Source organism: Symphalangus syndactylus, chromosome 12 (assembly GCF_028878055.3).
Source record: "Symphalangus syndactylus isolate Jambi chromosome 12, NHGRI_mSymSyn1-v2.1_pri, whole genome shotgun sequence".
In the NCBI taxonomy this organism is placed as follows: Eukaryota; Metazoa; Chordata; class Mammalia; order Primates; family Hylobatidae; genus Symphalangus; species Symphalangus syndactylus.
Window position 1 is genome coordinate 67,997,331 of NC_072441.2, and position 8,930 is coordinate 68,006,260.

Sequence of the window (8,930 nt, forward strand, 5' to 3'; positions counted from 1 at the left end):
TGGAGGCAGGGTCTCACTTATGTTGCCCAGGCTAGAGCGCAGTGGTATGATCATGGCTCACTGCAGCCTCAACCTTCTGGGCTCAAGTGATTCTCCCACCTGAACCCGCTTAGTAGCTGGGACTACAGGTGTATGTCACCACGCCTGGCTGATTTTTTTATTTTTATTTTTGTACAGATGGGGTCTCACTTTGTTGCTCAGGATGGCCTTAAACTCCTGTCCTCAAGTGATCCTCCTGCCTCAGCCCCCTAAGTGCTGGGATTACAGGCATGGGCCACACACCCGGCCTTCAACTTGTAAAAACATTTTCTTTTCTCTGCTCTATGGCAGTTGATTAGAAGTGTCCTTGAACTCCTGCTTGATCTTAGTGGATGCTGGGCAGCATCTCGCTTCTGAGGCATGCAGCTAATTGTGTACTCTGGACCATCCCTCTGGCAAGAGGACATCATTAATAAAATATTTCAGAAATTACAAATATCTGACAAAGCCATTTGCTTGGAAAACAGTCAGTCCAGGAAACCATCCAGAATATATAATCACTCATCTCAGGCACTGACTGCTAATATTTTAGGCAATTGATGTATGCTTTAGCAAAAGAAACTATTTTCTCTGTTTTCAGAACCTAAAGAACGCATCTGTTCTGAAAGGCTACACACAGTCGCCATCTAACAATAAATGGTAAGAGAAAAGAAACATGCAAGGTGTTGTGGGGACTCTGTCAATCCACCCTCCAGAGTAGTGCTGTCTTTCTCAATTTGGGGTGAATACAACCAGGATCTGAAATTAGATTGCTTTTCAGAGGAGCATGTACATCTCCGCCCTGGTTTAGGATTTCAGGGATGATTTTGTTTCAGCAGCTAGGGGCAGTGGCAGGGTTGGTTGAATCACATTTAGGTCATGGAAAGTGAAGTCTGATCAGGTGGCTAAGCTCGAGTCAGCCCTGATGGGCTGTGGACTCGGTGACTTCACTCCAAGCAATGTGCACGCTAATTGAGAAAACATGTTCCTGTGATGGCCTCATGCAAAAATCCAGATTTACGAATTTTTTTTATTCCTAAGAATTCCTTAAATATTTGCCGTGCGTGTCTATACAGCCTCCTGGAGTACTTCTCCTCCTTACTGAGTAGGGTTGTGTTTTTCTGCTGTGGCCCAGGTCAGGTTTTTAAAGGGTGGGATTCTGACAAAGGGCAACTGGGCAAGCAGCCACAGGCCTCAGGGAGAAGAAAGAAGAGGGCAGGAGAGGAGAAAAACAACCCAGACCCCCTGTGCTTTTCCTGGAGCAGAAAAAGCAATTCGAAATCCTTGAAAAGCAATTGTCTGCAATGTCAATGAGGGGGTCCACATTGGGAAGGGGGCCTCAGCTTACTGGGCATTGGCTACATTCCGGACTCTGCGGTAAGAACTTTCCAGCACTCTCTCCTTTCCCCTTCACAATTGCCCTCAAAAATCAGTTGGCATCATGATTCCCTTTTACAGATGAAGAAACTGAGGCTTACAGGGGTTAAGTAATGTGCTCACAGAGCTAATGAGAAGTGAACTTGGACCTAAATCCAGTTCTATCTGACTGTGTGCCAGGACTCCTGTAAAATCCTACCTGCCTATGGGACAGCCTCTCACTGCCCCCCGAGGAGCCTCCCTGAAAGTCTTCTTGACATCCAGACCTGTCCCCTCTTGGAGGTCATATATTCACTGAATTAGTACTTCTACTAGTTCCAGTTTTGATACTGCTTGCAATTACTCCATGTGTTAATTTACATAAGAAGATTAAAAAACCTGCAGACAAGTTTTGTTTGGTCTGTACCCATGCGTGGAAAGTGAAGAAATTTCAAAGTTTTGGCTTTTCAGTCTCAAAGTTTTGGCTTTTCTTGAAAAGTTCTTGAAGAGATCTGTATTGGACCTACAATCCTTTACAGCAATGGTTGGCCTGTCCCTTAACAATGAGGCATAGCCTCTCTAGTTTTTCACAGCCCCAGCAATCTCTGGCCTCAGCTCATTCATATTCTCTGATGAGCCCCTAAGCCTTTTAGTTATGACTCCTGAGCAAGCTCCTTGGGGCAGGATCATGATTTATATTTATTTTGAGTCCCCACGGTGCCCAGTGTCCCAGGTAGCATATTAATAAGAATGCTAATTGAGAGAAGAAAATCTATCCAGTAGCCTGATATATGGTGGGCCCCCTCCCCTGTGGGGCGAGGTCTATCTTCCCCTTTAACCACAGGTTCTGTGTAGTTCAGCAACAGCTGCTTAACCCTTGGTTCTTGGTCTGGGAGAGCACAAATGCCCCACTGCCATAGCAAAATTCACTTTCTCTTTCTTTTCTTGTAAACTTGAAGAATTCCTAAGACATTTAAAATCCTAAAGACACAGAGGAGTTGTTACGTGGAGTAAGGAAGCAAAACATTCTTAAAGCTGCCAGCAAACATGGTCACTCTCAAGAAATGCCTTATTTAGAGAGCATTGCATAACATTTCTGAAATAAAAGTCTGAGGAGCAGTTTGCCTCTGAAAGAAAATTACAGGAGAACCTCTGTGAGTCTTCTCTTACCCAGACATTATGAAGCTAAGATAATTCGCAAGATGAAATATTTGGTTAAAATTCTATCAAAATGAGAATGTTAATTACAGAAGGTCAAAATATCAGTGAGTAAATTCCTAGAGAAGTCTTCAATGCAACCAAAAAGATGTCTCCTCCCAATGCAGAAAAGCTTTATATGCACAGATACATTAAAAAAATACAAAAAAGATGTTATCTTACCTGAAATAAAAAAACAACAACCATGAAGTGGGGGCTCCCCTCAGATCAGCCCTTCCAAGGGAGAACGTGAGGGGAGGAAGCTCATGTTCATTGGTGCCCACCTCATGCCAGGCCTGTGCTGCTGTTCTGCCTACGCCTTCCCACTTAATGTGCACAACAGCCAGATGACAGCATAGCTACTACTAATATCTTTGTTTTACAGATGAGAAAACTTAGGGACAGGAGAGGCCCTCCTATGTCTCCACTTTCCTGGAGTGCTCTGTCCTTCCCCCTGCTTATCTAGTCCAGCACCTCTCAGGCAGCTAGAAACAGTGTGACTTCTTTTTCTGAAAGTGTTCTCCATAATCCAAAGGGAGTCAGTCCTGCTTGACATCACTCATACACAATGGGGGTTCAATAAATAGTTATCCATAGTAATGAGGCAGTACCTCAATCTGTTGACCTCTCAGCCAGGTCTGCTCAGATCCAAAAATGGGTTGGCATTTCACTAGACTGAGCAAGTGAGACATGCAAGTCACTCTGTTACTAATGAGGGCTGTAATCCATCTGTAATGATGAAGAACTGAAATTAGGGCAGTCTCCCCCACCCCCTAACCTGGGCAAGGGCTGAGCTCTTGAGACCATCCTCCCTGGGCTCACTTAGCAACTGCACACAGAGGGGAGGTGACCTATACCACCAACTCTGACTACTGAAGGAGCAGCCAAAAGAAATGGGAAAATCAGCCCATCTGTACTGATAACAAATACTTCGTGGTTATTGGAAAACTATTCCTGTAGTAGTGGATTGAAATTGCCCAATGTGGAATGGCTTCTGTGTGAAACTTGGGTGGTTCATTCCCACTGACTTCATAGCCAGCTTCTTTCATTTGCAGGGCTCTCCACCTGCAGAAGCCACCACAGGCGGTGCCAAAAGTGTCAAAACATCTCAATCTGCTTAGCCTAGTGGTGGATTTTCAGGGAAATCCTGACTGTCTAACTCTGACTAATAGTACTACCAAAAAAAAAAAAAAGACTTCCCGCACGTGAATGCATTGGCTACAGTCTTAGGCAATTCAAACGCATTGTTGCTAGTTCCACCTGACAGATTTCATCATCAGATCAACCTCATTTGGGGAGGGAGCTCCTTAAGACTCTCTCTCTCTTTCTTTCTTTCTTTTTCTTTCTTTCTTTCTTTCTTTTTCTTTCTTTCATTTCTTTCTTCTTTCTTTCATTCTTTTCTTTCTTCCTTCCTTCCTTCCTCCCTCCCCTCTCTCGCTTTCTCTCTCTTTCTTTCTTTCTTTCTTTCTTTCTTTCTCTTTCTTCCTTCCTTCCTTTCTTTTTTCTTTCCTTCTTTCTCTTCTTTCTTTCTCTCTTCTCTCTTTCTCTCTTTCTTTTCTTTTCTTTCTTTTTTTTCCCTCATTTGAAATCAGCACCAAGCTCTGCAGTTCCTTTTCATTTCTACTTGTAATGAGTTGGGCATGAGTAGTAAGCATATGTTCCTATAATACCCTCCTACCCTCTGAAGACATTATTCATTTTAACCCTATGTACCATAAATAAACAAATAGTTCTATTTTCTGTCCCCCAATGAGACCTTGAGGCAGAGGTGAGAATAATGAGCTATTCTACTTGAGAATAAACCCAGTGCCACAAGCACCATCCCTCAAGTGTAGTGTTGCTAGCCTACTTTTTTTCAGTGAAATGTCACATTATCAATTCTCATTTATTTTCACAGCTTGGGCACAGTTGTATTAATTCGATGTCAACGTGCACTCATGTTTTATTAAATGTGGTCAGTGCTGGGGGCTTTTGCTTCAGGGAAGGAACCTCCTGATGCCAGAGCGTGATCCACTTAGCAAAGGAGGGAAGGATTTCCTCCCAATGCTGCAGACTCCACAGGCATGCAGTCTGCCTGTGTTTTTAATAACATATGGCAGAGAGGAAGCTGCCATGCTCTAATAGCACCTGTCCCTTCACCTTACTCTTTCTGGTTTTCTTTTCCCATGGGTCATTTGTAGTCCATTTCACTCACAAAAGGCAAAGGATGACACCTGGTGGGACTACAGCACTGAGGTCCTTGCCGATGGTGGCCTAGAGTCTGATTTGCTGGCTCTTGGAGGATGAAGCCCAGGGATTGACTTCTGGAGCCCCAATTTAATGATTAACCACAGAAACTCCAACAATAGGGCCCTTATTGGTAATTTCCAAAAGACTTCTCAACTGGGAGCAGCATTATCTTTGAATACACTTAGCCCTCTATGAGGGGCATTTGGGGTTGTCACTATGACTTCTGACATTTAGGAGGTGAGGCAGGAATACTAAACTATCTGCACTGTGCAGATTGGTCACACTTAACCAAGAATTGTCCTAAAATGCTGACTGCTCCATTCACAAACAATATCAATCCAATATACTTGCCTAATGAGTTGGGAAAGTGAGGCCTGAGAAGTTTAGCGACTTGCTCAAGGTCACAAAGCTACTTCCCTTCCTTTCCCACAAGTGAGGAAACTATAACAGGAAGTTTACCTAAAATATAGGAGAAGAATATCAAGGGATCATCCTAACATTTTAATCTGATTCCTACTGTGTCATAGTCTGAGGCCTCAAAAGCATGTAAAGTAGCCCAGAGAGGAGCAATGAAAACATCATGAACCACCAGAAAGTCTTCTCCATTGCATGTTTTCATTCTTCTGGTCTTCACTAAACTTTGTGACTGAAGGTCTATTCTCCTTGGCTCAAATAGTGACGTTTCCATGCTTCTGCACAGCCCAATAAAAGACCGAGGACCCCAAAGCCTCAGTTTCTCCATTCACATATCAGCCTCAGGATCATCCTGGCCTCACTGCTATTTGGAGTTAGGATCTTAAGCGATGTCTCATGGGAATGGATTGGGGAAGGGTCTTTCATCCTCATTTATTTACCCGATGCCACTGTACACTGTTTTCTCAAAATGGTCCACCACAGAATTGATTTCTCAGAACTGGCTAAGCCTGAGAGCTGATGGTTTGTGAGATCAGAGGTGCTAGTGAAAGAAACACACAGGAACTCTTTCTGTGCCACAGAAAGGTATTTTCTGGGAGCATGGGTTGTTTGCACACAGATATCCAGAGATTTTATGCAAGCCGTCAGCAAACCTTCCACTGCTTCCTGAGAGCAGAGAATTTGCTGCCAGCAAAGGTCTCTAAGGCTTGCTCTAGACTCTGAAGCCAGTGAAAGTTCTTACTGGGAAAAGGTAAATGGCTGAGCCTCTGCTCCCGGGTCTGACACTGACATCTGCTTGGGGATCTGGGCCTTGGCCCTACTCCATGCCCAGTAGAGAAGAGCAGTGGCTGAATCTCTGTGTAGTTTCCCTGCTGCTCTGATGCAGGATACTGCAGTAAAGCACTCCATCAATGAGCAGCAGGAGTGCTCAGCACTCTTTAAAAAGTAAAGTTGTGTGATTTTTTTCATCAGTTTAATCTTGGTAATGATGAGAAACTTCCCTCGGGCTCCAGCCCTGCCCTGCCCTACCCTACTCTCCCTGCTGATGTCGGCAGCCAGGGCCCCCTTCTTGTCCAAGGCACAGATTTCTCCCTGAAAGAGAATGAGAGTGTGAAGCCTCATTCCTTGCTCCCACTGGCCCTTGGGGCAGGAGAGTTGTGGGGTGGGCAATAGGAGAAGGCAAGAACCTCATTCCTTGGTATGGGTTAAAAGTAGGGAAAGAGTCACCAACACCGGGATGACTGCCCTGAGTGGGCCCAGTCCATTTCTCTGGTGGGCCTGGGCTGCTGTCGGAAATGCAGTGGTGCCAGCAGCTGGTTCTAAAATCCTCTGAGGTGCTCCTATACTTCTGTCAAATTAGTGTTCACATGCCCCAGTGATCTCGGCTTCCCATTTTTGGTGCTTCCTTTTTCCCTTCACCTGCATAAAGATGTTGGGGAAAGAGTGGGGTAGGAGTTTGGCGACATGTGGCATTAACCCTATCCCCCCTCAACAAGAGGAATGTTCACTTTTTGTGTGAGTCAGTTCCAGCTAGGCCAGTCTCAGCCCCCAGACCTGCCCGTCTCCTCTGACCCTCTGGGAACACTGCCCATCATGAATTGACATTTGGGTTGCTCAGGTTGACGTATGACTTATTCAACAAAAGAAACCCATCAGGTTTGATACAGCCTTTCTTCTGTGACTCTGCAGAGGGAGAAAGTTTCAGACATTCAGGAGGAAACCGTAAACACAGGGTAAGAAGGGCTGGCAGGGGCCAATGGCTGCTGCCTTCTGCACTGCCTCGAGAAAGGGAAAGATTCCCCTCCAACAGACTTAACTGAGGGATTCAAGAGTTTGAAGACCCTGGATAGAAGTTACCGATGGGGCCTCCACTGTCATTTCTGCATTTGCAGAGTGCATCTGGCTGTGCATGGATTGAGAAGGAGGGGACTGGCACTGGCAGTGGGTGTGCCAAGAGGATGGAGCCAGGACAATTAATCAAGTGCCTTTTCTACAGGATTTCCACTGGCCTTGGATGACAGATGGGGCAGAGGCGCCCAGGAGAGCACTATTTTGGTTTCCAGCTGGGAACGTGCACTAAGTTTTTCTTAATACCCACAGCACCCAAAAGGCTTTGCTGTAATACACTTTAATGCATGAAACACTCATAAATTATCCTTCGAACTGTTACAACTTCCAACCTGGAACAACTTGGAAAAACCAGCCTAGCAAGCAGGCTCTTTTTTAATCTCTCAAATCACAAGAGAAGAAAAAGTTCAAGCACGAAACACCTTCCTTAAGAATCTCGGAGGTTTTTTTTTTTTTTTTTTTTTTTTTAGAAGGAGGTTTGTAATTAGAGGGAGCTAAGCTGCTTGTTTCTGCTGGCTCAAAGTTGCAGCTCCCTGACCCCTGAGTCCTCTCTCCCTCCCCTAGATCCTCCTCGCCTGAACCCAAGGCGCTCCCCGCCCCAACCTTCCACGCCCGCTTCTCCCACACCTGGCAGCAGACAGCTGGAGATGAAGCGTGTGACCCAAGTGTCAGGGCTGAACCTTGGCGACCTCGACCTGAGGTTGTCCAACGCGGCTCCGTGGAGGGCCCCGGTACGCCGGACGGACCCCGGCATTGGCTCGCAGACTTCCTGCGTTAACCCCCGGGGCTCTCAGTCACGACTCCCAGCCCTTCCGAGACGCGCTGAGGGAACTGCCCCAGGTCTAGCGCGCCCCGTTCCGCTTGTCCCCCTACCTGGGGGCCCGCACAGCACTTTCCTGACTCGGCGCTCACCTCAGCCCGCGCGCTCTGCACTCCCCTCGCGGTGCTGGCCGCCACTCCTCCCGCCCCGGCGCGCCAGCTGCCGGCGCATCCCTCTCCGCGCCCATTCGCTCTCCCTCACTTGCGCGTTATCCACTTCTAGCCCTCGAGCTAGACCCTGGCATGGCCTTGGGCTTCTGCAGGCGCCAGGGCTGCTCCCTGGACTGCAGGCCATCCCGGGACTAGGAACTCCATGACCAGAACGAACGCTGTTCCCTCGGTCCGACTCGTCTTCCCGCGAGGGTCCCGCGCCCCCACACCCACTCGGGACATTTCTCAGGGCTGCTCTTCGGCCCGCGGAAGCCTCGGGGGTAACCAGAGAGCTCGCCAGGCCGGTATCCTTGCAAACTCTCCCGCGAAGCCCAGCCACCCCGGCCCGCGCCCGCGCTGCGCCCCTCTCGGGATCGGCTCGGGGCAGCCTGACTCACCGCTGCGCTCCCCTCCGGCTCCCAGCGCTCTCTGCTGTGCCGGAGCGCGGAGCTGCTCTCACACAGGCTTCTTGAATTCTTAGCCCCTCCTCCCGTACTCCTGAGTCACACGCTCCAAATCCTGGCCCCCATCCCTCCCCTCCCCACCACCAGCCCCGCACCTGCTGTGGCTGGGCGGTGGTGCCCGGCTGGAGGGGGTCCTGGGGACTAGAGACGGATCGCTCCTGGAGGGCTGGCCAGACCCAGCCAGAGAAGGACTTTAAACCTTCAGAGGTCAAAGGGAAACCCACTGGGGTCTGAGGGGCCGCGCGCGCAAAGCCGGGAGGGGGATTTTCTGGGGCACCGGCAGGGGTCGTTGGACCGACTGGCTGGGGCTGGGCGGAGTTGCTCGCAGCTTCCCTCACCTCTCCGCCCTGCCCCCGCGCGTTGCCCTTCGCCAGTGCCTCCCTGGTCTGCCCGGCGTCGCCCTCGGTGCCCCAGGCATCGGCTGCTCCCCGCGCC

At 48.4% G+C, this 8,930-nt stretch overlaps 1 protein-coding gene across 1 annotated transcript in view; it reads right to left on the reverse strand.

Moving 5' to 3' along the window:
• NGF (nerve growth factor) overlaps positions 1 to 8,473 on the reverse strand; it is a 52,392-nt gene extending 43,919 nt beyond the window's left edge. The window contains exon 1 of the mRNA XM_063628037.1: positions 8,430 to 8,473. The gene's annotated coding sequence lies outside the window, so the exon portion shown is untranslated. The remainder of the gene's footprint in view (positions 1 to 8,429) is intronic.
• Positions 8,474 to 8,930: the final 457 nt, after the last annotated feature.